Source organism: Aythya marila, assembly GCF_965140915.1.
Source record: "Aythya marila genome assembly, chromosome: W".
Taxonomy (NCBI): Eukaryota; Metazoa; Chordata; class Aves; order Anseriformes; family Anatidae; genus Aythya; species Aythya marila.
The window spans coordinates 15,074-40,351 of record NC_139081.1 but is presented as its reverse complement, the minus strand read 5'-3'; the positions used below and the strand labels follow the sequence as shown (position 1 = coordinate 40,351).

Below are 25,278 nucleotides of genomic sequence, written 5' to 3'. Positions count from 1 at the left end.
TGTTCGGGTTGGGGTTGCACCTTGGTGAGTGTAGGGATGGGTTTTAAGTGGGTGCAGCGGAGGGCCCGGCCCCAGTGTCCTGTAGTGTGTTTTAACACATCAGCATAGCCTTTTGGTTCTCAGATAGCCTGCTGAAGTAAGTGATTTCTCCTGCGAGTGGAATGGAATCGAATTCTTCTTTTGGCATGTAATCTATTCTGCTCCTAGATTTTTCTTTGTAAATGAAAGATTGAGGTAATTCCAGGTGGAAAAAAAAAAAGGAGTTACTTGCTTGGTTGTGTTGTCCTTTCAATATTCAAAGCTGTAGCAAAAGCATGGGGATTTTTGTTTCTAGAAACACCCCAGTTCTCTTGTCTGCGCTCTGCATGCTGTTGAGCTAAGCCATACAAAGAAGTTAATAAAACCACAGCTGCTGCTCCTCCTCTTTCTGCTTTTTTGTGCTTTCCCCCTGCACTTTCCCAGGTGATTGGCTTCAGGTTCCAGGTGGGACCTAATGGTAACTGAGTTGCAGGTATGCCATGAGAGAGCTCCTTCTGCCTGGGCTGCACTTTAGGGTAAGTGCTTTGGTTTTCCTTCAGTTGTTTGGAGGGTTCTTTAGGTGGGTCAGTCTATGGACTGATGCGTTTTCAAGTAGAAACCAGTACTCCTATCTTTTTGAGGTGGCAACTGGTAGGATCTGTCATTGTAAAGCAATCTAGTAGTAGGTGCCTGTATTGCATGCAGCTCTTCCTCAGGTGAGTAGTAGTTATAGCAGTGTTACGGATAGTATGGTGATGTTACTTTGTGTGTTTGCTTTGTGTTTCTGGGTCCCTTATGATTTTTGCAGAATTACGGGGTTTTCTGCGAGTCTTTGCCTTTATGTCAAATCTTATCAAAGTCACAACCTTGGTGGCAAAGTGATGGAGCATGGTTTAGGAGAAATGTATCATTGAAGCTCCCTGTGTGAGCGTGTATCTGAAAATGGCAGCAGTGGGCATGTAAGGGGTATTCTGTTTCAGGTTTAGGGACAGTTTATTGTATTTCTGGAGCTTTTGCCTGTGTGTTTGCTGTCTGTTGAGTCTTTAGACCTTGCAGCCTTCTAGTCTTGATGTCCTTGAATTGACATATTAGAAGTATGTTTATGAGGTGTTGCTAGGTAGTTGTATTTGGGAAACAGTTGAGCATGGTTCCTTGACCGCGTAAGTGCAGTACTGCCAAGAGACTGAGCAGGGTCACCTTCTTCATCACTGAAGAATAAGTCTGTTCGGGCCCATTTCGGCGCGGCGCCGCCCGGGCCCATTTCGGCGCGGCGCCGCCCGGGCCCATTTCTCAGGTGGAGCTACTGAGCAGGTGAGATAAAGGAGCTGGGAACAGAGAGGTATTGCACAATTATATGTTGCATTAGTTGTAGTCAGCGTTGTGGAGGAGGTGGGTGTCAGAGCTAGCGTGCTAGTAAATGCTGGTTCTCTGTTTTTGCAAGCGATGATGAACCTGTTTGACGTAATTCCATTTGAAAAAGTTCCAGAGTACTTGACTGGTCGTGTTGTTCTTTCAATTCTAAAAGCTGCAGCAAAAGCATGGGGATTGTTGCTTCTAGAAACGTCTCAAGTCTCCTGTCCGCTCTCTGCATGTTGTTCAGGTAAAGCACATTTTAAAAAAACAATTAAAAAAAAAAAATGATAACCAGCTGCTGTTGCTCCTGCTCTGCTCCTACTTCCTTGTGCTTTGTCCCTCCCCTTTCCCAGGTGATTGGGTTTGGGTGCTGGGCGGGGCCAAATGGTATATTATCCCCAGGCATGGCATCAGAGAGCTCCTTCTGCCTGGGCTGCTCTTTGGGATAAGTGCTATGTGTTTCCTTCAGTTAGTTGCAGGGTTCTTTAGGCAGGCTGGTGTCTATGAATTTCTAGATTTCTAAGTGCTTGAAATAGAGGGATATTTAGTAGAGGCTGCTGGCTCACTTGTTTTTTGGGATGGTGTCATACACTTCTGTTTTTGAGTTATATTTTAATCTTTAGAGGTATAAAACCACTTGTTTTAGTCCCCTGGAGAGTTACACCAGCTTGATTACATGCTACATGTGGCTTGACAGTGTAGATGCAGCATTACCAAGAGACTGAGCAGGGTTGTATCAGAGTCACCTTTTTCATCCGCAAAGGGTAAGTCTGTGATTACCCCTGCTGGGGCTGCTGTGTGTGTGCATGTCTTTTTGGCATTTGTGGAGCTCAGTTGTTTTTTTGTGTGTGTATGTTCTAACTTCTTGTTTTTCTGAGCTGTAAATAGTGTGTGTGCTGAATGTGGTTGGCAGGAGGAGGTGGGGAGCTGCTGAAGACTGGTAGGTTTGGTTTCTCGGAGTGTGCGGCAGCCTTCCTGTGTGATGCGACTGACTGTTGGGCGGGAACGTTCCAATTTGTGTGTGTTAAGCAATGTAGCTTGTAGTGTGTGTTGTGTGGCCCGGGCAGAGTTTGCTGTGGTGCTGTGAGCAAAGAGTCTCAGTTAGAGCTGTTAAGCAACTGAAGTAACGGAGCTGGGAAGAGAAAGGTATTGCAGTAGTGTACTGGGTCTGGCTGGAATGTTAACTTTCCTGGCAGCAGCCCTTACAGTGCTGTACTCTGCGCTTATAGCTGGATAGCAGTGTTATCACATCAGTGTTGTGCCTACTGTTGAGCTGCAGTGGCACAGCATTGGGCCTTTCTCTAACCCTCCTAGGGGGTGGGCAAAAAGTGAGGAGAGAAACATCACTAGGGCAGCTGACCTAAACCAATCAAAGGGATATTCCATACCATGTAATGTCATACTCAGCAATAAAAGTAGAGACAGGAAGAGGAGGGGAGGGGTGGGCTCTTGTTGGGAAAACGTCGGTCCTCTTCTCGAACCCCGGCTATGTGCATTGAGGCCCTGCTTCAAGGACGTGGTCAATCATGGCTCATTTGTGGGAAGTAGAGAGTAATTTCTTTTCTTTGCACTTCCATATAGCCTTCATTTATTTTATTTGTTTTCCTCCCTTCTTTTTATTTTTTCCCTTTCCCCCTCCCTTTTCCCCTTTCCCTTTTTATTTTCCTTTAGTTAAATTGTTTAGTTCATAATCTTTATTTAATTATTATTATTATTTCCCTTTTCATTAAATTATCCTTATATCAACCCGTGACTTGTTCTTTGCTTTACTTCTACCCCTCCTCATCTAAAAGAGGGGGAGTGAGAGAGCGGTTGTGGGGTTTAGCTGCCCAGCACGGTAAAACCACCACAAGCAGGTACGCTGTGGCTGTGAGGTGCCTCAGAGTGTGCTTTTCTCCTGTCTTTGCAGGTGCTTTGTGCAGTCGTGGACAGGGAAGGGAAATCCTCATGTCACAAAGCTCTGAGGGAAGGTTTGTGTTGTCAGCCTGGTCATCCTTTATCTGAAGCGAAGGGAAGATTGTTTGGTGTTTGATTGTTTTGGTGTATAATCTGTTCTGCACCTAGATTTTTCTTTCTATGTAAAAAAAAAAAAAAAAAAAAATGTTCGAGCTATTTCCAGTTAAGCAATTTCCAGTTACTTGCTGGGCTGTATTGTCCTTTTAATATTCAAAGCTGCAGCAAAAACATGGGGATTGTTGCTTCTAGAAACACCCCAGTTCTCTTGTCTGCAGTCTGAATGCTTTTGAGCTAAAGCAGATTTCAAAAAAAAAAAAAAAAAAAAAAAAAACAACACCAAAAAAACAAATATACACACACAAAAAACAACAACAAAAATCCACCTTTGGGTGATTTGTTGTGAATACAGCGATCATTTAATCCCTTTGTTTTCCCAGGTGGTGTGGATGATACTGGTTGCACTGTTGGAGCTTGGATTCGGAGAGGAAGAGGTGAGCACAATTGTACGTTGCATCAGTACTAGTCAGCATTGTGGAGCAGGTGGGCATCATGGCTGGTGTGTTAGTGAATGCTGTTACTCTGTTTTTGCAGCTGATGATGAGCCTGGCAATTGACTAAGATGACAATCAGTGCCTGTGCATTTCTTGAGGCGGAGGGACTTTACCATGCAGCAACCTGAGAGCTAAGTTAGGGGACACGTGGTATTTGCATATCTGGGGTGGCTAATGGGAGCTGGGAGCTAGAGCAGCATGGAGCCAGCTGGCTGAATAGACTTGGTGCCACGGTGAGGGTGGTTCAGGATGGGTCACGTTCAGGCTGCTTGTGGCTGGGTCACCAGGCTAATAGAAGCAGCGGGATTATTTTGTAGCGTGAGTGCGTGTGCCAGGCAGGACAGTTTCCTTCTGTTCGTCTGTCTTGTAGTGTTGCTTCTGCAGCGTCTGTTCTGTGCTTCTCGGGTCCTGATATCCTTCTAGCTTTTTACAATGGACTGACCAGACAGGCAACTTGGTAGCGGTGCTGAAGGGCCTCAGTGCTTGATTTGTTATAGCTCTGATCTGAGCACTTGTCTTGCAGTCGCTGCTTAAAGTGCAGATCTGTTTCAGGTCTTGTGCATCGTATTCGGTTTGAGATCACATCTGTTTCCATCCTCACTCTTGCAGAAGTCATCTGGACCGCATCAGGAGCTCCTGCTTGGGAATTGATTTCCTAAGTGTCTTCTTATGGGGTTTTCAGTCCCCATCCTTCTGGTCTCTTGTCTTGAAGGCAGGCTTTTTAGGCCTCCATCATCCCAGTTCTGGCAGTTGCTTCCAGTCACATGTCGTGACATTTGAGTCTCTCCTAGGGTCTGGTGCAGAGCACCTGTTCTGACTTGCTGTTGCCATAGGGCTTTCCTCTGGGGGGTCACTTTTTCTTGCGCCTTGTGTTGTGTGTTTTGTTTGTAGTGTTTGTGGCGTGGCTGTGTGTGTATGTGTTTGGTCTGGAGCTGTCCTGCCTGGCAGTTAGTGATGACAGCTAACGTGGCAGTGCATGGGTGTACTAATACATTGTCTGGACTGTGTTGGCGAAGACATCCAGTCTGCCTCTGCGCACGTACTGAAGGGCAGCAGGCACAGTCATCTCTGTGGTGTTTGGCAGATGTTGGGGGTTGGGGGGACAGTTGAGCTGCTTGCGAGCAGCTGTTCGCATAGCACTTGAATGGTATCCTTGAGGAGGTCTGTTGAATCTTGAAAGCTTACAGATATGGGGTTTTGAAATTTTTATTTTTATTTCTATCCTGTCCCCAGTAGAGTGTAAACCTTTGGAGGAACCTGTCACAGGAAAGAGCCCCTTCTGGAACTGTTCAGCGCTCTGTAGGCAGCTCGGTGACTGGCTTGATCTACTTCTGAGGTGCTGAGGTATGGGGGCTTCTGTTTTGAAACGATAATATTGTAAATGGGGTTCCTTTGTGTTGTTGAGGGATGGGTGCTAATGCTGGCAGCTGAATGATTATTTTGTGACTGTTTTCCCTTGTTCAGGCTGAAACGCAGTGTGCAGTCCAGGATGTCATGACCCGAGGTGCCTCTGGAGTGACTCGTACGTGATGAGCAGAGGTAGCTGTTATTTTTGGGGTGCGGTTCAGTGCAGTTATTTTCTTACAACCAATAGAGTAAAATTTCAGTTACTCTTTTAGAGGTGCTATAAGTGGGTGAAGAGAACAGATGGAAGCATCTGCCATGTGGGGCAGGCCAGCGGCTGAGGTACAGGAGGCGATGAGAGTAACTGTCCTAAGGGTGCTAAGGGTGCTGTGGCTTTTGCTGCTGCAGTTGCTTTCTCTCCAGTTTATGAGGTGCCACAGACAAGGTGGGCTGAGATATCCTTTAGAGTAGGAGGAAAGCAGGTCGCTGGAATGCTGCGTGGCTCCTGAGAAAGGTGTTGTAGAGGAAAAAGGTTGTCTGGTGTGGCAGTTCCTGATGGCGTTCTTCTTTAATAGGCAAAGAGGTGCCTGAAGCCCCCTCCTGTGCAGCCTGAGTACGCCTCGCTGAGGATGAAGCCTGCTTTCCAGCAGTTCCAAAAACTGTGTTGAGGCTGAAATGCTGTGTCTGTGTTTGGGTTGGGGTTGCACCTTGGTGAGTGCAGGGATGGGTTTTAGGCCGGTGCAGCAGAGGGCCTGGCCCCAGTGTCCTCTAGTGTGTTTTGACCCAGCATATCAGCATAGCCTTTTGGTTCTCAGCCTACTGAAGTAAGTGATTTTTCCTGCGAGTGGAATGGATTTGATTTTTTTTTTTTTTTGGCGTGTAATCAGTTCTGCTCCTAGATTTTCTTTCTATGTAAATAAAGGATATAAAGAAAAAGAAAAGGTACGTTGTTTTTGGGAAACCGTGGGAAGGGTTCCTTGACTACATAAGTGCAGTAGTGCCTAGAGAGTGAGCAGGATCACCTCCTTTATCTCTAGAGAATAAGTCTGTTTGGGCCCATTTAAGCGCGGCGCCGCCCGGGCCCATTTAAGCGCGGCGCCGCCCGGGCCCATTTAAGCGCGGCGCCGCCCGGGCCCATTTAAGCGCGGCGCCGCCCGGGCCCATTTAAGCGCGGCGCCGCCCGGGCCCATTTAAGCGCGGCGCCGCCCGGGCCCATTTAAGCGCGGCGCCGCCCGGGCCCATTTAAGCGCGGCGCCGCCCGGGCCCATTTAAGCGCGGCGCCGCCCGGGCCCATTTAAGCGCGGCGCCGCCCGGGCCCATTTAAGCGCGGCGCCGCCCGGGCCCATTTAAGCGCGGCGCCGCCCGGGCCCATTTAAGCGCGGCGCCGCCCGGGCCCATTTAAGCGCGGCGCCGCCCGGGCCCATTTAAGCGCGGCGCCGCCCGGGCCCATTTAAGCGCGGCGCCGCCCGGGCCCATTTAAGCGCGGCGCCGCCCGGGCCCATTTAAGCGCGGCGCCGCCCGGGCCCATTTAAGCGCGGCGCCGCCCGGGCCCATTTAAGCGCGGCGCCGCCCGGGCCCATTTCTCAGTTGGAGCTACTGAGCAGGGGAGGTAAAGGAGCTGGGAACAGAGAGGTGTTGCACAATGGTATGTTGCATTAGTAGTAGTGAGTGTTGTGCAGGAGGTGGGTATTAGGGCTAGCATGCTGGTGAATGCTGGTTCTCTGTGTTTACAGATGGGGATGAGTCTGTTTAAACTAATTCCAGTTGAGAAAGTTTCAGTTACTAGCTTGGTGATATTGTCAATTCAATATTAAAACCTGCAGAGAAAGCAAAAAGGGATTTTTGCTTCTAGAATTACCAGAGATATCTTGTCTGCTCTCTGCATTCTTTTGAGATAAAGCTGATTTTTAAAAAAGAAAGAAAAAAACCACAGCTACTTCTCTTGTTCTCTTTCTACTTTCTTGTGCTTTGCCCCTCGTCATTCCCAGGTGATTTGGTTTGGGTTCTGGGTGGGGCCAAAAGGTATATGAGCCCCAGGCATGCCATCAGAGAGCTCCTTCTGCCTGGGCTGCTCTTTGGGGGTAAGTGCTTTGTGTTTCCTTCAGTCAGTTGCAGGGTTTTCTAGACAGGCTGGAGTCCATGGAATTCTAGATTTCTAAGTGGTTGGAATTCTAGATTTCGAAGTGCTTGGAATAGAGGGATATTTAGTAGAGTTTGCTGGCTCACTGTTTTTTGGGATGGTCACATATGCTCCTGTTTTTGAGCCATATTTTAATCTCTACATGTATAAAAACACTTGTTTTAGTCCCCTGGAGAGTTACACCAGCTTGATTACATGCTATGTGTGGCTTGACAGCGTAGGTGCAGCATTACCAAGAGACTGAGCAGGGTTGTATCAGAGTCTGCTCTTTCCTCTGCAAAGGGTAAGTCTGTGATTACTCCTGCTGGGGCTGCTGTGTGTGCACGTCTTCTTGGCATTTGTGGACCTCAGCTGTTTTTTTTTTTTTTTTTTTTTTTTTGTGTGTGTGTGTGTATGTTCTAAGTTTTTGTTTTTTTTTTTTTCAGGGGCAAATAGTGTGTTTGCTGAGCGTGGTTGGTAGGAGGAGGTGGGGAGCTGCTGAAGACTGGTAGGTTTGGTTTCGAGGAGTGTGTGGCATTATTCCTGTGCGATGCGACTGATTGTTGGGCGGGAACGTTGCAGCTTGTGTGTCTTAGCCATTGTAGCTTGTGTAGTGTGTGTTGTGTGGCCCGGGTGGAGTTTGCTGTGGCACTGTGAGCAAAGAATCTCAGTTAGAGCTGGTGAGCAGCTGAAGTACCGGAGCTGGGAAGAGAGAGGTATTATTGCAGCAGGTACGCTGTGGCTGTGAGGTGCCTCAGAGTGTGCTTTTCTCTTGTCTCTACAGGTGCTTTGAGCAGTCGTGGACAGGGAAGGGAAATCCTCATGTCACAAAGCTCTGAGGGAAGGTGAGTGTTGTCAGCCTGGTCATCCCTTATCCGAAGCGAAGGGAAGACGCTCAGGTGTTTCCCTGTGAGGGTCCGAAGTGAGGCTGTTTGGGATAGAGGAGCAGTGTGGCAGGTGGTTGCTCGCAAGAAGAGTGGTCATTGTGTCCTTCTGTGTTCCCAGGTGGCGTGGGTGATGCTGGCCGCTCCTTTCAAGCTTGGACCTAATTTGCAGGTACAGAGGCAAGTGGCCTGCTGTTTTGAAAGGATAAAACTAAAGATGGGGTCCCTTTTGTTGTTGAGGGATGGGTGCTAGTGCTGTCAGCTGAATGTTTATCTTCTGCTTGTCTTTCTCCTTTGTTGAGGGTGAAACGCAGTGCGCAGTGCAGGACGTCTTGACCCGAGCTGCCTCTGCAGTGACTCTGGTGCATGATGAGCAGAGGTAACTGTTGTTTTTGGGGCGCGGTTGTCACTGCAGTTATTTTCCTACATCCAACAGAGTAAAATTCCAGTTGGGCTTTTAGAGGTGCTATAAGTGGGTAAAGAGAACAGATGGAAACATCTGCCATGTGGGGCAGGCAAGCGGCTGAGGTACAGGAGGGGATGAGAGTATGTGATTTTTTTTCTGGGGATGGAATGGACTCAATTTTGTTGGTGTATAATCTGTTTTGCTCCTAGATTTTTCTTTCTGCGTAAATAAAAGTTTGAGCTAATTCCAGGTAAGAAAGTTCCAGTTACTTGCTGGGTTGTATTGTCTTTTTAATATTCAAAGCTGCAGCAAAAGCATGGGGATTGTTGCTTCTAGAAACTCCCCAGTTCTCTTGTTTGCACTCTGCATGCTGTTGAGCTAAAGCAGATTTAAAAAAAAATACAGGAAACACACACACAAAACAACAATAACAAGAACAAAAAAAAAACAACACCATTGGGTGACTTGTGAACGCAACGATCATTTAATCCCTTTGTTTTCCCGGGTGGTGTGGATGATACTGGCTGCACTGTTGGAGCTTGGACTCGGAGAGGAACACGTGAGCACAATCGTATGTTGCATTAGCAGTAGTCAGCGTTGTGGAGAAGGTGAGCAATGGGGCCAGCGTCCTAGTGAATGCTGTTACTCTGTTTTTGCAGCTGATGATGAGCCTGGCAATTGACTAAGATGACAATCGGTGCCTGTGCATTTCTTGAGGCGGAGGGACTTTACCATGCAGCAACCTGAGAGCTAAGTTAGGGGACACGTGGTATTTGCATATCTGGGGTGGCTAATGGGAGCTGGGAGCTAGAGCAGCATGGAGCCAGCTGGCTGAATAGACTTGGTGCCACGGTGAGGGTGGTTCAGGATGGGTCACGTTCAGGCTGCTTGTGGCTGGGTCACCAGGCTAATAGAAGCAGCGGGATTATTTTGTAGCTTGAGTGCGTGTGCCAGGCAGGACAGTTTCCTTCTGTTCGTCTGTCTTGTAGTGTTGCTTCTGCAGCGTCTGTTCTGTGCTTCTCGGGTCCTGATATCCTTCTAGCTTTTTACAATGGACTGACCAGACAGGCAACTTGGTAGCGGTGCTGAAGGGCCTCAGTGCTTGATTTGTTATAGCTCTGATCTGAGCACTTCTTGTCTTGCAGTCGCTGCTTAAAGTGCAGATCTGTTTCAGGTCTTGTGCATCGTATTCGGTTTGAGATCACATCTGTTTCCATCCTCACTCTTGCAGAAGTCATCTGGACCGCATCAGGAGCTCCTGCTTGGGAATTGATTTCCTAAGTGTCTTCTTATGGGGTTTTCAGTCCCCATCCTTCTGGTCTCTTGTCTTGAAGGCAGGCTTTTTAGGCCTCCATCATCCCAGTTCTGGCAGTTGCTTCCAGTCACATGTCGTGACATTTGAGTCTCTCCTAGGGTCTGGTGCAGAGCACCTGTTCTGACTTGCTGTTGCCATAGGGCTTTCCTCTGGGGGGTCACTTTTTCTTGCGCCTTGTGTTGTGTGTTTTGTTTGTAGTGTTTGTGGCGTGGCTGTGTGTGTATGTGTTTGGTCTGGAGCTGTCCTGCCTGGCAGTTAGTGATGACAGCTAACGTGGCAGTGCATGGGTGTACTAATACATTGTCTGGACTGTGTTGGCGAAGACATCCGGTCTGCCTCTGCGCACGTACTGAAGGGCAGCAGGCACAGTCATCTCTGTGGTGTTTGGCAGATGTTGGGGGTTGGGGGGACAGTTGAGCTGCTTGCGAGCAGCTGTTCGCATAGCACTTGAATGGTATCCTTGAGGAGGTCTGTTGAATCTTGAAAGCTTACAGATATGGGGTTTTGAAATTTTTATTTTTATTTCTATCCTGTCCCCAGTAGAGTGTAAACCTTTGGAGGAACCTGTCACAGGAAAGAGCCCCTTCTGGAACTGTTCAGCGCTCTGTAGGCAGCTCGGTGACTGGCTTGATCTACTTCTGAGGTGCTGAGGTATGGGGGCTTCTGTTTTGAAACGATAATATTGTAAATGGGGTTCCTTTGTGTTGTTGAGGGATGGGTGCTAATGCTGGCAGCTGAATGATTATTTTGTGACTGTTTTCCCTTGTTCAGGCTGAAACGCAGTGTGCAGTCCAGGATGTCATGACCCGAGGTGCCTCTGGAGTGACTCGTACGTGATGAGCAGAGGTAGCTGTTATTTTTGGGGTGCGGTTCAGTGCAGTTATTTTCTTACAACCAATAGAGTAAAATTTCAGTTACTCTTTTAGAGGTGCTATAAGTGGGTGAAGAGAACAGATGGAAGCATCTGCCATGTGGGGCAGGCCAGCGGCTGAGGTACAGGAGGCGATGAGAGTAACTGTCCTAAGGGTGCTAAGGGTGCTGTGGCTTTTGCTGCTGCAGTTGCTTTCTCTCCAGTTTATGAGGTGCCACAGACAAGGTGGGCTGAGATATCCTTTAGAGTAGGAGGAAAGCAGGTCGCTGGAATGCTGCGTGGCTCCTGAGAAAGGTGTTGTAGAGGAAAAAGGTTGTCTGGTGTGGCAGTTCCTGATGGCGTTCTTCTTTAATAGGCAAAGAGGTGCCTGAAGCCCCCTCCTGTGCAGCCTGAGTACGCCTCGCTGAGGATGAAGCCTGCTTTCCAGCAGTTCCAAAAACTGTGTTGAGGCTGAAATGCTGTGTCTGTGTTTGGGTTGGGGTTGCACCTTGGTGAGTGCAGGGATGGGTTTTAGGCCGGTGCAGCAGAGGGCCTGGCCCCAGTGTCCTCTAGTGTGTTTTGACCCAGCATATCAGCATAGCCTTTTGGTTCTCAGATAGCCTACTGAAGTAAGTGATTTTTCCTGCGAGTGGAATGGATTTGATTTTTTTTTTTTTTTTTGGCGTGTAATCAGTTCTGCTCCTAGATTTTCTTTCTATGTAAATAAAGGATATAAAGAAAAAGAAAAGGTACGTTGTTTTTGGGAAACCGTGGGAAGGGTTCCTTGACTACATAAGTGCAGTAGTGCCTAGAGAGTGAGCAGGATCACCTCCTTTATCTCTAGAGAATAAGTCTGTTTGGGCCCATTTAAGCGCGGCGCCGCCCGGGCCCATTTAAGCGCGGCGCCGCCCGGGCCCATTTAAGCGCGGCGCCGCCCGGGCCCATTTAAGCGCGGCGCCGCCCGGGCCCATTTAAGCGCGGCGCCGCCCGGGCCCATTTAAGCGCGGCGCCGCCCGGGCCCATTTAAGCGCGGCGCCGCCCGGGCCCATTTAAGCGCGGCGCCGCCCGGGCCCATTTAAGCGCGGCGCCGCCCGGGCCCATTTAAGCGCGGCGCCGCCCGGGCCCATTTAAGCGCGGCGCCGCCCGGGCCCATTTAAGCGCGGCGCCGCCCGGGCCCATTTAAGCGCGGCGCCGCCCGGGCCCATTTAAGCGCGGCGCCGCCCGGGCCCATTTAAGCGCGGCGCCGCCCGGGCCCATTTAAGCGCGGCGCCGCCCGGGCCCATTTAAGCGCGGCGCCGCCCGGGCCCATTTAAGCGCGGCGCCGCCCGGGCCCATTTCTCAGTTGGAGCTACTGAGCAGGGGAGGTAAAGGAGCTGGGAACAGAGAGGTGTTGCACAATGGTATGTTGCATTAGTAGTAGTGAGTGTTGTGCAGGAGGTGGGTATTAGGGCTAGCATGCTGGTGAATGCTGGTTCTCTGTGTTTACAGATGGGGATGAGTCTGTTTAAACTAATTCCAGTTGAGAAAGTTTCAGTTACTAGCTTGATGATATTGTCAATTCAATATTAAAACCTGCAGAGAAAGCAAAAAGGGATTTTTGCTTCTAGAATTACCAGAGATATCTTGTCTGCTCTCTGCATTCTTTTGAGATAAAGCTGATTTTTAAAAAAGAAAGAAAAAAACCACAGCTACTTCTCTTGTTCTCTTTCTACTTTCTTGTGCTTTGCCCCTCGTCATTCCCAGGTGATTTGGTTTGGGTTCTGGGTGGGGCCAAAAGGTATATGAGCCCCAGGCATGCCATCAGAGAGCTCCTTCTGCCTGGGCTGCTCTTTGGGGGTAAGTGCTTTGTGTTTCCTTCAGTCAGTTGCAGGGTTTTCTAGACAGGCTGGAGTCCATGGAATTCTAGATTTCTAAGTGGTTGGAATTCTAGATTTCGAAGTGCTTGGAATAGAGGGATATTTAGTAGAGTTTGCTGGCTCACTGTTTTTTGGGATGGTCACATATGCTCCTGTTTTTGAGCCATATTTTAATCTCTACATGTATAAAAACACTTGTTTTAGTCCCCTGGAGAGTTACACCAGCTTGATTACATGCTATGTGTGGCTTGACAGCGTAGGTGCAGCATTACCAAGAGACTGAGCAGGGTTGTATCAGAGTCTGCTCTTTCCTCTGCAAAGGGTAAGTCTGTGATTACTCCTGCTGGGGCTGCTGTGTGTGCACGTCTTCTTGGCATTTGTGGACCTCAGCTGTTTTTTTTTTTGTTTTTTTTTGTGTGTGTGTGTGTGTGTATGTTCTAAGTTTTTGGTTTTTTTTTTTTCAGGGGCAAATAGTGTGTTTGCTGAGCGTGGTTGGTAGGAGGAGGTGGGGAGCTGCTGAAGACTGGTAGGTTTGGTTTCGAGGAGTGTGTGGCATTATTCCTGTGCGATGCGACTGATTGTTGGGCGGGAACGTTGCAGCTTGTGTGTCTTAGCCATTGTAGCTTGTGTAGTGTGTGTTGTGTGGCCCGGGTGGAGTTTGCTGTGGCACTGTGAGCAAAGAATCTCAGTTAGAGCTGGTGAGCAGCTGAAGTACCGGAGCTGGGAAGAGAGAGGTATTATTGCAGCAGGTACGCTGTGGCTGTGAGGTGCCTCAGAGTGTGCTTTTCTCTTGTCTCTACAGGTGCTTTGAGCAGTCGTGGACAGGGAAGGGAAATCCTCATGTCACAAAGCTCTGAGGGAAGGTGAGTGTTGTCAGCCTGGTCATCCCTTATCCGAAGCGAAGGGAAGACGCTCAGGTGTTTCCCTGTGAGGGTCCGAAGTGAGGCTGTTTGGGATAGAGGAGCAGTGTGGCAGGTGGTTGCTCGCAAGAAGAGTGGTCATTGTGTCCTTCTGTGTTCCCAGGTGGCGTGGGTGATGCTGGCCGCTCCTTTCAAGCTTGGACCTAATTTGCAGGTACAGAGGCAAGTGGCCTGCTGTTTTGAAAGGATAAAACTAAAGATGGGGTCCCTTTTGTTGTTGAGGGATGGGTGCTAGTGCTGTCAGCTGAATGTTTATCTTCTGCTTGTCTTTCTCCTTTGTTGAGGGTGAAACGCAGTGCGCAGTGCAGGACGTCTTGACCCGAGCTGCCTCTGCAGTGACTCTGGTGCATGATGAGCAGAGGTAACTGTTGTTTTTGGGGCGCGGTTGTCACTGCAGTTATTTTCCTACATCCAACAGAGTAAAATTCCAGTTGGGCTTTTAGAGGTGCTATAAGTGGGTAAAGAGAACAGATGGAAACATCTGCCATGTGGGGCAGGCAAGCGGCTGAGGTACAGGAGGGGATGAGAGTATGTGATTTTTTTTCTGGGGATGGAATGGACTCAATTTTGTTGGTGTATAATCTGTTTTGCTCCTAGATTTTTCTTTCTGCGTAAATAAAAGTTTGAGCTAATTCCAGGTAAGAAAGTTCCAGTTACTTGCTGGGTTGTATTGTCTTTTTAATATTCAAAGCTGCAGCAAAAGCATGGGGATTGTTGCTTCTAGAAACTCCCCAGTTCTCTTGTTTGCACTCTGCATGCTGTTGAGCTAAAGCAGATTTAAAAAAAAATACAGGAAACACACACACAAAACAACAATAACAAGAACAAAAAAAAAACAACACCATTGGGTGACTTGTGAACGCAACGATCATTTAATCCCTTTGTTTTCCCGGGTGGTGTGGATGATACTGGCTGCACTGTTGGAGCTTGGACTCGGAGAGGAACACGTGAGCACAATCGTATGTTGCATTAGCAGTAGTCAGCGTTGTGGAGAAGGTGAGCAATGGGGCCAGCGTCCTAGTGAATGCTGTTACTCTGTTTTTGCAGCTGATGATGAGCCTGGCAATTGACTAAGATGACAATCGGTGCCTGTGCATTTCTTGAGGCGGAGGGACTTTACCATGCAGCAACCTGAGAGCTAAGTTAGGGGACACGTGGTATTTGCATATCTGGGGTGGCTAATGGGAGCTGGGAGCTAGAGCAGCATGGAGCCAGCTGGCTGAATAGACTTGGTGCCACGGTGAGGGTGGTTCAGGATGGGTCACGTTCAGGCTGCTTGTGGCTGGGTCACCAGGCTAATAGAAGCAGCGGGATTATTTTGTAGCTTGAGTGCGTGTGCCAGGCAGGACAGTTTCCTTCTGTTCGTCTGTCTTGTAGTGTTGCTTCTGCAGCGTCTGTTCTGTGCTTCTCGGGTCCTGATATCCTTCTAGCTTTTTACAATGGACTGACCAGACAGGCAACTTGGTAGCGGTGCTGAAGGGCCTCAGTGCTTGATTTGTTATAGCTCTGATCTGAGCACTTCTTGTCTTGCAGTCGCTGCTTAAAGTGCAGATCTGTTTCAGGTCTCGTGCATCGTATTCGGTTTGAGATCACATCTGTTTCCATCCTCACTCTTGCAGAAGTCATCTGGACCGCATCAGGAGCTCCTGCTTGGGAATTGATTTCCTAAGTGTCTTCTTATGGGGTTTTCAGTCCCCATCCTTCTGGTCTCTTGTCTTGAAGGCAGGCTTTTTAGGCCTCCATCATCCCAGTTCTGGCAGTTGCTTCCAGTCACATGTCGTGACATTTGAGTCTCTCCTAGGGTCTGGTGCAGAGCACCTGTTCTGACTTGCTGTTGCCATAGGGCTTTCCTCTGGGGGGTCACTTTTTCTTGCGCCTTGTGTTGTGTGTTTTGTTTGTAGTGTTTGTGGCGTGGCTGTGTGTGTATGTGTTTGGTCTGGAGCTGTCCTGCCTGGCAGTTAGTGATGACAGCTAACGTGGCAGTGCATGGGTGTACTAATACATTGTCTGGACTGTGTTGGCGAAGACATCCGGTCTGCCTCTGCGCACGTACTGAAGGGCAGCAGGCACAGTCATCTCTGTGGTGTTTGGCAGATGTTGGGGGTTGGGGGGACAGTTGAGCTGCTTGCGAGCAGCTGTTCGCATAGCACTTGAATGGTATCCTTGAGGAGGTCTGTTGAATCTTGAAAGCTTACAGATATGGGGTTTTGAAATTTTTATTTTTATTTCTATCCTGTCCCCAGTAGAGTGTAAACCTTTGGAGGAACCTGTCACAGGAAAGAGCCCCTTCTGGAACTGTTCAGCGCTCTGTAGGCAGCTCGGTGACTGGCTTGATCTACTTCTGAGGTGCTGAGGTATGGGGGCTTCTGTTTTGAAACGATAATATTGTAAATGGGGTTCCTTTGTGTTGTTGAGGGATGGGTGCTAATGCTGGCAGCTGAATGATTATTTTGTGACTGTTTTCCCTTGTTCAGGCTGAAACGCAGTGTGCAGTCCAGGATGTCATGACCCGAGGTGCCTCTGGAGTGACTCGTACGTGATGAGCAGAGGTAGCTGTTATTTTTGGGGTGCGGTTCAGTGCAGTTATTTTCTTACAACCAATAGAGTAAAATTTCAGTTACTCTTTTAGAGGTGCTATAAGTGGGTGAAGAGAACAGATGGAAGCATCTGCCATGTGGGGCAGGCCAGCGGCTGAGGTACAGGAGGCGATGAGAGTAACTGTCCTAAGGGTGCTAAGGGTGCTGTGGCTTTTGCTGCTGCAGTTGCTTTCTCTCCAGTTTATGAGGTGCCACAGACAAGGTGGGCTGAGATATCCTTTAGAGTAGGAGGAAAGCAGGTCGCTGGAATGCTGCGTGGCTCCTGAGAAAGGTGTTGTAGAGGAAAAAGGTTGTCTGGTGTGGCAGTTCCTGATGGCGTTCTTCTTTAATAGGCAAAGAGGTGCCTGAAGCCCCCTCCTGTGCAGCCTGAGTACGCCTCGCTGAGGATGAAGCCTGCTTTCCAGCAGTTCCAAAAACTGTGTTGAGGCTGAAATGCTGTGTCTGTGTTTGGGTTGGGGTTGCACCTTGGTGAGTGCAGGGATGGGTTTTAGGCCGGTGCAGCAGAGGGCCTGGCCCCAGTGTCCTCTAGTGTGTTTTGACCCAGCATATCAGCATAGCCTTTTGGTTCTCAGATAGCCTACTGAAGTAAGTGATTTTTCCTGCGAGTGGAATGGATTTGATTTTTTTTTTTTTTTTTGGCGTGTAATCAGTTCTGCTCCTAGATTTTCTTTCTATGTAAATAAAGGATATAAAGAAAAAGAAAAGGTACGTTGTTTTTGGGAAACCGTGGGAAGGGTTCCTTGACTACATAAGTGCAGTAGTGCCTAGAGAGTGAGCAGGATCACCTCCTTTATCTCTAGAGAATAAGTCTGTTTGGGCCCATTTAAGCGCGGCGCCGCCCGGGCCCATTTAAGCGCGGCGCCGCCCGGGCCCATTTAAGCGCGGCGCCGCCCGGGCCCATTTAAGCGCGGCGCCGCCCGGGCCCATTTAAGCGCGGCGCCGCCCGGGCCCATTTAAGCGCGGCGCCGCCCGGGCCCATTTAAGCGCGGCGCCGCCCGGGCCCATTTAAGCGCGGCGCCGCCCGGGCCCATTTAAGCGCGGCGCCGCCCGGGCCCATTTAAGCGCGGCGCCGCCCGGGCCCATTTAAGCGCGGCGCCGCCCGGGCCCATTTAAGCGCGGCGCCGCCCGGGCCCATTTAAGCGCGGCGCCGCCCGGGCCCATTTAAGCGCGGCGCCGCCCGGGCCCATTTAAGCGCGGCGCCGCCCGGGCCCATTTAAGCGCGGCGCCGCCCGGGCCCATTTAAGCGCGGCGCCGCCCGGGCCCATTTAAGCGCGGCGCCGCCCGGGCCCATTTCTCAGTTGGAGCTACTGAGCAGGGGAGGTAAAGGAGCTGGGAACAGAGAGGTGTTGCACAATGGTATGTTGCATTAGTAGTAGTGAGTGTTGTGCAGGAGGTGGGTATTAGGGCTAGCATGCTGGTGAATGCTGGTTCTCTGTGTTTACAGATGGGGATGAGTCTGTTTAAACTAATTCCAGTTGAGAAAGTTTCAGTTACTAGCTTGGTGATATTGTCAATTCAATATTAAAACCTGCAGAGAAAGCAAAAAGGGATTTTTGCTTCTAGAATTACCAGAGATATCTTGTCTGCTCTCTGCATTCTTTTGAGATAAAGCTGATTTTTAAAAAAGAAAGAAAAAAACCACAGCTACTTCTCTTGTTCTCTTTCTACTTTCTTGTGCTTTGCCCCTCGTCATTCCCAGGTGATTTGGTTTGGGTTCTGGGTGGGGCCAAAAGGTATATGAGCCCCAGGCATGCCATCAGAGAGCTCCTTCTGCCTGGGCTGCTCTTTGGGGGTAAGTGCTTTGTGTTTCCTTCAGTCAGTTGCAGGGTTTTCTAGACAGGCTGGAGTCCATGGAATTCTAGATTTCTAAGTGGTTGGAATTCTAGATTTCGAAGTGCTTGGAATAGAGGGATATTTAGTAGAGTTTGCTGGCTCACTGTTTTTTGGGATGGTCACATATGCTCCTGTTTTTGAGCCATATTTTAATCTCTACATGTATAAAAACACTTGTTTTAGTCCCCTGGAGAGTTACACCAGCTTGATTACATGCTATGTGTGGCTTGACAGCGTAGGTGCAGCATTACCAAGAGACTGAGCAGGGTTGTATCAGAGTCTGCTCTTTCCTCTGCAAAGGGTAAGTCTGTGATTACTCCTGCTGGGGCTGCTGTGTGTGCACGTCTTCTTGGCATTTGTGGACCTCAGCTGTTTTTTTTTTTGTTTTTTTTTTTGTGTGTGTGTGTGTGTATGTTCTAAGTTTTTGGTTTTTTTTTTTTCAGGGGCAAATAGTGTGTTTGCTGAGCGTGGTTGGTAGGAGGAGGTGGGGAGCTGCTGAAGACTGGTAGGTTTGGTTTCGAGGAGTGTGTGGCATTATTCCTGTGCGATGCGACTGATTGTTGGGCGGGAACGTTGCAGCTTGTGTGTCTTAGCCATTGTAGCTTGTGTAGTGTGTGTTGTGTGGCCCGGGTGGAGTTTGCTGTGGCACTGTGAGCAAAGAATCTCAGTTAGAGCTGGTGAGCAGCTGAAGTACCGGAGCTGGGAAGAGAGAGGTATTATTGCAGCAGGTACGCTGTGGCTGTGAGGTGCCTCAGAGTGTGCTTTTCTCTTGTCTCTACAGGTGCTTTGAGCAGTCGTGGACAGGGAAGGGAAATCCTCATGTCACAAAGCTCTGAGGGAAGGTGAGTGTTGTCAGCCTGGTCATCCCTTATCCGAAGCGAAGGGAAGACGCTCAGGTGTTTCCCTGTGAGGGTCCGAAGTGAGGCTGTTTGGGATAGAGGAGCAGTGTGGCAGGTGGTTGCTCGCAAGAAGAGTGGTCATTGTGTCCTTCTGTGTTCCCAGGTGGCGTGGGTGATGCTGGCCGCTCCTTTCAAGCTTGGACCTAATTTGCAGGTACAGAGGCAAGTGGCCTGCTGTTTTGAAAGGATAAAACTAAAGATGGGGTCCCTTTTGTTGTTGAGGGATGGGTGCTAGTGCTGTCAGCTGAATGTTTATCTTCTGCTTGTCTTTCTCCTTTGTTGAGGGTGAAACGCAGTGCGCAGTGCAGGACGTCTTGACCCGAGCTGCCTCTGCAGTGACTCTGGTGCATGATGAGCAGAGGTAACTGTTGTTTTTGGGGCGCGGTTGTCACTGCAGTTATTTTCCTACATCCAACAGAGTAAAATTCCAGTTGGGCTTTTAGAGGTGCTATAAGTGGGTAAAGAGAACAGATGGAAACATCTGCCATGTGGGGCAGGCAAGCGGCTGAGGTACAGGAGGGGATGAGAGTATGTGATTTTTTTTCTGGGGATGGAATGGACTCAATTTTGTTGGTGTATAATCTGTTTTGCTCCTAGATTTTTCTTTCTGCGTAAATAAAAGTTTGAGCTAATTCCAGGTAAGAAAGTTCCAGTTACTTGCTGGGTTGTATTGTCTTTTTAATATTCAAAGCTGCAGCAAAAGCATGGGGATTGTTGCTTCTAGAAACTCCCCAGTTCTCTTGTTTGCACTCTGCATGCTGTTGAGCTAAAGCAGATTTAAAAAAAAATACAGGAAACACACACACAAAACAACAATAACAAGAACAAAAAAAAAACAACACCATTGGGTGACTTGTGAACGCAACGATCATTTAATCCCTTTGTTTTCCCGGGTGGTGTGGATGATACTGGCTGCACTGTTGGAGCTTGGACTCGGAGAGGAACACGTGAGCACAATCGTATGTTGCATTAGCAGTAGTCAGCGTTGTGGAGAAGGTGAGCAATGGGGCCAGCGTCCTAGTGAATGCTGTTACTCTGTTTTTGCAGCTGATGATGAGCCTGGCAATTGACTAAGATGACAATCGGTGCCTGTGCATTTCTTGAGGCGGAGGGACTTTACCATGCAGCAACCTGAGAGCTAAGTTAGGGGACACGTGGTATTTGCATATCTGGGGTGGCTAATGGGAGCTGGGAGCTAGAGCAGCATGGAGCCAGCTGGCTGAATAGACTTGGTGCCACGGTGAGGGTGGTTCAGGATGGGTCACGTTCAGGCTGCTTGTGGCTGGGTCACCAGGCTAATAGAAGCAGCGGGATTATTTTGTAGCTTGAGTGCGTGTGCCAGGCAGGACAGTTTCCTTCTGTTCGTCTGTCTTGTAGTGTTGCTTCTGCAGCGTCTGTTCTGTGCTTCTCGGGTCCTGATATCCTTCTAGCTTTTTACAATGGACTGACCAGACAGGCAACTTGGTAGCGGTGCTGAAGGGCCTCAGTGCTTGATTTGTTATAGCTCTGATCTGAGCACTTCTTGTCTTGCAGTCGCTGCTTAAAGTGCAGATCTGTTTCAGGTCTCGTGCATCGTATTCGGTTTGAGATCACATCTGTTTCCATCCTCACTCTTGCAGAAGTCATCTGGACCGCATCAGGAGCTCCTGCTTGGGAATTGATTTCCTAAGTGTCTTCTTATGGGGTTTTCAGTCCCCATCCTTCTGGTCTCTTGTCTTGAAGGCAGGCTTTTTAGGCCTCCATCATCCCAGTTCTGGCAGTTGCTTCCAGTCACATGTCGTGACATTTGAGTCTCTCCTAGGGTCTGGTGCAGAGCACCTGTTCTGACTTGCTGTTGCCATAGGGCTTTCCTCTGGGGGGTCACTTTTTCTTGCGCCTTGTGTTGTGTGTTTTGTTTGTAGTGTTTGTGGCGTGGCTGTGTGTGTATGTGTTTGGTCTGGAGCTGTCCTGCCTGGCAGTTAGTGATGACAGCTAACGTGGCAGTGCATGGGTGTACTAATACATTGTCTGGACTGTGTTGGCGAAGACATCCGGTCTGCCTCTGCGCACGTACTGAAGGGCAGCAGGCACAGTCATCTCTGTGGTGTTTGGCAGATGTTGGGGGTTGGGGGGACAGTTGAGCTGCTTGCGAGCAGCTGTTCGCATAGCACTTGAATGGTATCCTTGAGGAGGTCTGTTGAATCTTGAAAGCTTACAGATATGGGGTTTTGAAATTTTTATTTTTATTTCTATCCTGTCCCCAGTAGAGTGTAAACCTTTGGAGGAACCTGTCACAGGAAAGAGCCCCTTCTGGAACTGTTCAGCGCTCTGTAGGCAGCTCGGTGACTGGCTTGATCTACTTCTGAGGTGCTGAGGTATGGGGGCTTCTGTTTTGAAACGATAATATTGTAAATGGGGTTCCTTTGTGTTGTTGAGGGATGGGTGCTAATGCTGGCAGCTGAATGATTATTTTGTGACTGTTTTCCCTTGTTCAGGCTGAAACGCAGTGTGCAGTCCAGGATGTCATGACCCGAGGTGCCTCTGGAGTGACTCGTACGTGATGAGCAGAGGTAGCTGTTATTTTTGGGGTGCGGTTCAGTGCAGTTATTTTCTTACAACCAATAGAGTAAAATTTCAGTTACTCTTTTAGAGGTGCTATAAGTGGGTGAAGAGAACAGATGGAAGCATCTGCCATGTGGGGCAGGCCAGCGGCTGAGGTACAGGAGGCGATGAGAGTAACTGTCCTAAGGGTGCTAAGGGTGCTGTGGCTTTTGCTGCTGCAGTTGCTTTCTCTCCAGTTTATGAGGTGCCACAGACAAGGTGGGCTGAGATATCCTTTAGAGTAGGAGGAAAGCAGGTCGCTGGAATGCTGCGTGGCTCCTGAGAAAGGTGTTGTAGAGGAAAAAGGTTGTCTGGTGTGGCAGTTCCTGATGGCGTTCTTCTTTAATAGGCAAAGAGGTGCCTGAAGCCCCCTCCTGTGCAGCCTGAGTACGCCTCGCTGAGGATGAAGCCTGCTTTCCAGCAGTTCCAAAAACTGTGTTGAGGCTGAAATGCTGTGTCTGTGTTTGGGTTGGGGTTGCACCTTGGTGAGTGCAGGGATGGGTTTTAGGCCGGTGCAGCAGAGGGCCTGGCCCCAGTGTCCTCTAGTGTGTTTTGACCCAGCATATCAGCATAGCCTTTTGGTTCTCAGATAGCCTACTGAAGTAAGTGATTTTTCCTGCGAGTGGAATGGATTTGATTTTTTTTTTTTTTGGCGTGTAATCAGTTCTGCTCCTAGATTTTCTTTCTATGTAAATAAAGGATATAAAGAAAAAGAAAAGGTACGTTGTTTTTGGGAAACCGTGGGAAGGGTTCCTTGACTACATAAGTGCAGTAGTGCCTAGAGAGTGAGCAGGATCACCTCCTTTATCTCTAGAGAATAAGTCTGTTTGGGCCCATTTAAGCGCGGCGCCGCCCGGGCCCATTTAAGCGCGGCGCCGCCCGGGCCCATTTAAGCGCGGCGCCGCCCGGGCCCATTTAAGCGCGGCGCCGCCCGGGCCCATTTAAGCGCGGCGCCGCCCGGGCCCATTTAAGCGCGGCGCCGCCCGGGCCCATTTAAGCGCGGCGCCGCCCGGGCCCATTTAAGCGCGGCGCCGCCCGGGCCCATTTAAGCGCGGCGCCGCCCGGGCCCATTTAAGCGCGGCGCCGCCCGGGCCCATTTAAGCGCGGCGCCGCCCGGGCCCATTTAAGCGCGGCGCCGCCCGGGCCCATTTAAGCGCGGCGCCGCCCGGGCCCATTTAAGCGCGGCGCCGCCCGGGCCCATTTCTCAGTTGGAGCTACTGAGCAGGGGAGGTAAAGGAGCTGGGAACAGAGAGGTGTTGCACAATGGTATGTTGCATTAGTAGTAGTGAGTGTTGTGCAGGAGGTGGGTATTAGGGCTAGCATGCTGGTGAATGCTGGTTCTCTGTGTTTACAGATGGGGATGAGTCTGTTTAAACTAATTCCAGTTGAGAAAGTTTCAGTTACTAGCTTGGTGATATTGTCAATTCAATATTAAAACCTGCAGAGAAAGCAAAAAGGGATTTTTGCTTCTAGAATTACCAGAGATATCTTGTCTGCTCTCTGCATTCTTTTGAGATAAAGCTGATTTTTAAAAAAGAAAGAAAAAAACCACAGCTACTTCTCTTGTTCTCTTTCTACTTTCTTGTGCTTTGCCCCTCGTCATTCCCAGGTGATTTGGTTTGGGTTCTGGGTGGGGCCAAAAGGTATATGAGCCCCAGGCATGCCATCAGAGAGCTCCTTCTGCCTGGGCTGCTCTTTGGGGGTAAGTGCTTTGTGTTTCCTTCAGTCAGTTGCAGGGTTTTCTAGACAGGCTGGAGTCCATGGAATTCTAGATTTCTAAGTGGTTGGAATTCTAGATTTCGAAGTGCTTGGAATAGAGGGATATTTAGTAGAGTTTGCTGGCTCACTGTTTTTTGGGATGGTCACATATGCTCCTGTTTTTGAGCCATATTTTAATCTCTACATGTATAAAAACACTTGTTTTAGTCCCCTGGAGAGTTACACCAGCTTGATTACATGCTATGTGTGGCTTGACAGCGTAGGTGCAGCATTACCAAGAGACTGAGCAGGGTTGTATCAGAGTCTGCTCTTTCCTCTGCAAAGGGTAAGTCTGTGATTACTCCTGCTGGGGCTGCTGTGTGTGCACGTCTTCTTGGCATTTGTGGACCTCAGCTGTTTTTTTTTTTGTTTTTTTTTGTGTGTGTGTGTGTGTGTATGTTCTAAGTTTTTGGTTTTTTTTTTTTCAGGGGCAAATAGTGTGTTTGCTGAGCGTGGTTGGTAGGAGGAGGTGGGGAGCTGCTGAAGACTGGTAGGTTTGGTTTCGAGGAGTGTGTGGCATTATTCCTGTGCGATGCGACTGATTGTTGGGCGGGAACGTTGCAGCTTGTGTGTCTTAGCCATTGTAGCTTGTGTAGTGTGTGTTGTGTGGCCCGGGTGGAGTTTGCTGTGGCACTGTGAGCAAAGAATCTCAGTTAGAGCTGGTGAGCAGCTGAAGTACCGGAGCTGGGAAGAGAGAGGTATTATTGCAGCAGGTACGCTGTGGCTGTGAGGTGCCTCAGAGTGTGCTTTTCTCTTGTCTCTACAGGTGCTTTGAGCAGTCGTGGACAGGGAAGGGAAATCCTCATGTCACAAAGCTCTGAGGGAAGGTGAGTGTTGTCAGCCTGGTCATCCCTTATCCGAAGCGAAGGGAAGACGCTCAGGTGTTTCCCTGTGAGGGTCCGAAGTGAGGCTGTTTGGGATAGAGGAGCAGTGTGGCAGGTGGTTGCTCGCAAGAAGAGTGGTCATTGTGTCCTTCTGTGTTCCCAGGTGGCGTGGGTGATGCTGGCCGCTCCTTTCAAGCTTGGACCTAATTTGCAGGTACAGAGGCAAGTGGCCTGCTGTTTTGAAAGGATAAAACTAAAGATGGGGTCCCTTTTGTTGTTGAGGGATGGGTGCTAGTGCTGTCAGCTGAATGTTTATCTTCTGCTTGTCTTTCTCCTTTGTTGAGGGTGAAACGCAGTGCGCAGTGCAGGACGTCTTGACCCGAGCTGCCTCTGCAGTGACTCTGGTGCATGATGAGCAGAGGTAACTGTTGTTTTTGGGGCGCGGTTGTCACTGCAGTTATTTTCCTACATCCAACAGAGTAAAATTCCAGTTGGGCTTTTAGAGGTGCTATAAGTGGGTAAAGAGAACAGATGGAAACATCTGCCATGTGGGGCAGGCAAGCGGCTGAGGTACAGGAGGGGATGAGAGTATGTGATTTTTTTTCTGGGGATGGAATGGACTCAATTTTGTTGGTGTATAATCTGTTTTGCTCCTAGATTTTTCTTTCTGCGTAAATAAAAGTTTGAGCTAATTCCAGGTAAGAAAGTTCCAGTTACTTGCTGGGTTGTATTGTCTTTTTAATATTCAAAGCTGCAGCAAAAGCATGGGGATTGTTGCTTCTAGAAACTCCCCAGTTCTCTTGTTTGCACTCTGCATGCTGTTGAGCTAAAGCAGATTTAAAAAAAAATACAGGAAACACACACACAAAACAACAATAACAAGAACAAAAAAAAAACAACACCATTGGGTGACTTGTGAACGCAACGATCATTTAATCCCTTTGTTTTCCCGGGTGGTGTGGATGATACTGGCTGCACTGTTGGAGCTTGGACTCGGAGAGGAACACGTGAGCACAATCGTATGTTGCATTAGCAGTAGTCAGCATTGTGGAGAAGGTGAGCAATGGGGCCAGCGTCCTAGTGAATGCTGTTACTCTGTTTTTGCAGCTGATGATGAGCCTGGCAATTGACTAAGATGACAATCGGTGCCTGTGCATTTCTTGAGGCGGAGGGACTTTACCATGCAGCAACCTGAGAGCTAAGTTGGGGGGCACC

The 25,278-nt window shown here is 49.1% G+C and overlaps 2 long non-coding RNA genes across 8 annotated transcripts; both read left to right on the top strand.

Moving 5' to 3' along the window:
• Positions 1-461: 461 nt before the first annotated feature.
• LOC309889422 lies at positions 462-11,677 on the top strand. Of its 4 annotated transcripts, XR_014319233.1 has the most exons (11): positions 462-554; positions 3,281-3,341; positions 3,765-3,818; positions 5,112-5,222; positions 5,343-5,417; positions 7,579-7,645; positions 7,788-7,849; positions 8,126-8,186; positions 8,347-8,397; positions 8,528-8,604; positions 11,173-11,677. It is a non-coding gene; the product is annotated as an uncharacterized lncRNA (long non-coding RNA). The 4 variants fall into 4 exon arrangements; XR_014319234.1 differs by lacking the exons at positions 462-554; positions 3,281-3,341; positions 3,765-3,818 and having other exon boundaries at positions 4,456-5,222; XR_014319236.1 differs by lacking the exons at positions 462-554; positions 3,281-3,341; positions 3,765-3,818; ... (4 more) ...; positions 8,528-8,604; positions 11,173-11,677 and adding an exon at positions 5,798-6,318 and having other exon boundaries at positions 4,456-5,222.
• A 3,963-nt stretch (positions 11,678-15,640) lies between these two features.
• Positions 15,641-24,490, top strand: LOC309889423. 4 transcript variants are annotated; one of them, XR_014319238.1, is made up of 8 exons: positions 15,641-15,926; positions 16,047-16,121; positions 18,237-18,303; positions 18,446-18,507; positions 18,784-18,844; positions 19,005-19,055; positions 19,186-19,262; positions 21,831-22,349. It is a non-coding gene; the product is annotated as an uncharacterized lncRNA (long non-coding RNA). The 4 variants fall into 4 exon arrangements; XR_014319237.1 differs by lacking the exons at positions 15,641-15,926; positions 16,047-16,121; positions 18,237-18,303; ... (3 more) ...; positions 19,186-19,262; positions 21,831-22,349 and adding exons at positions 20,970-21,255; positions 21,376-21,450; positions 23,459-23,525; ... (2 more) ...; positions 24,227-24,277; positions 24,408-24,490; XR_014319240.1 differs by lacking the exons at positions 18,237-18,303; positions 18,446-18,507; positions 18,784-18,844; ... (1 more) ...; positions 19,186-19,262; positions 21,831-22,349 and adding an exon at positions 16,502-17,006.
• Positions 24,491-25,278: the final 788 nt, after the last annotated feature.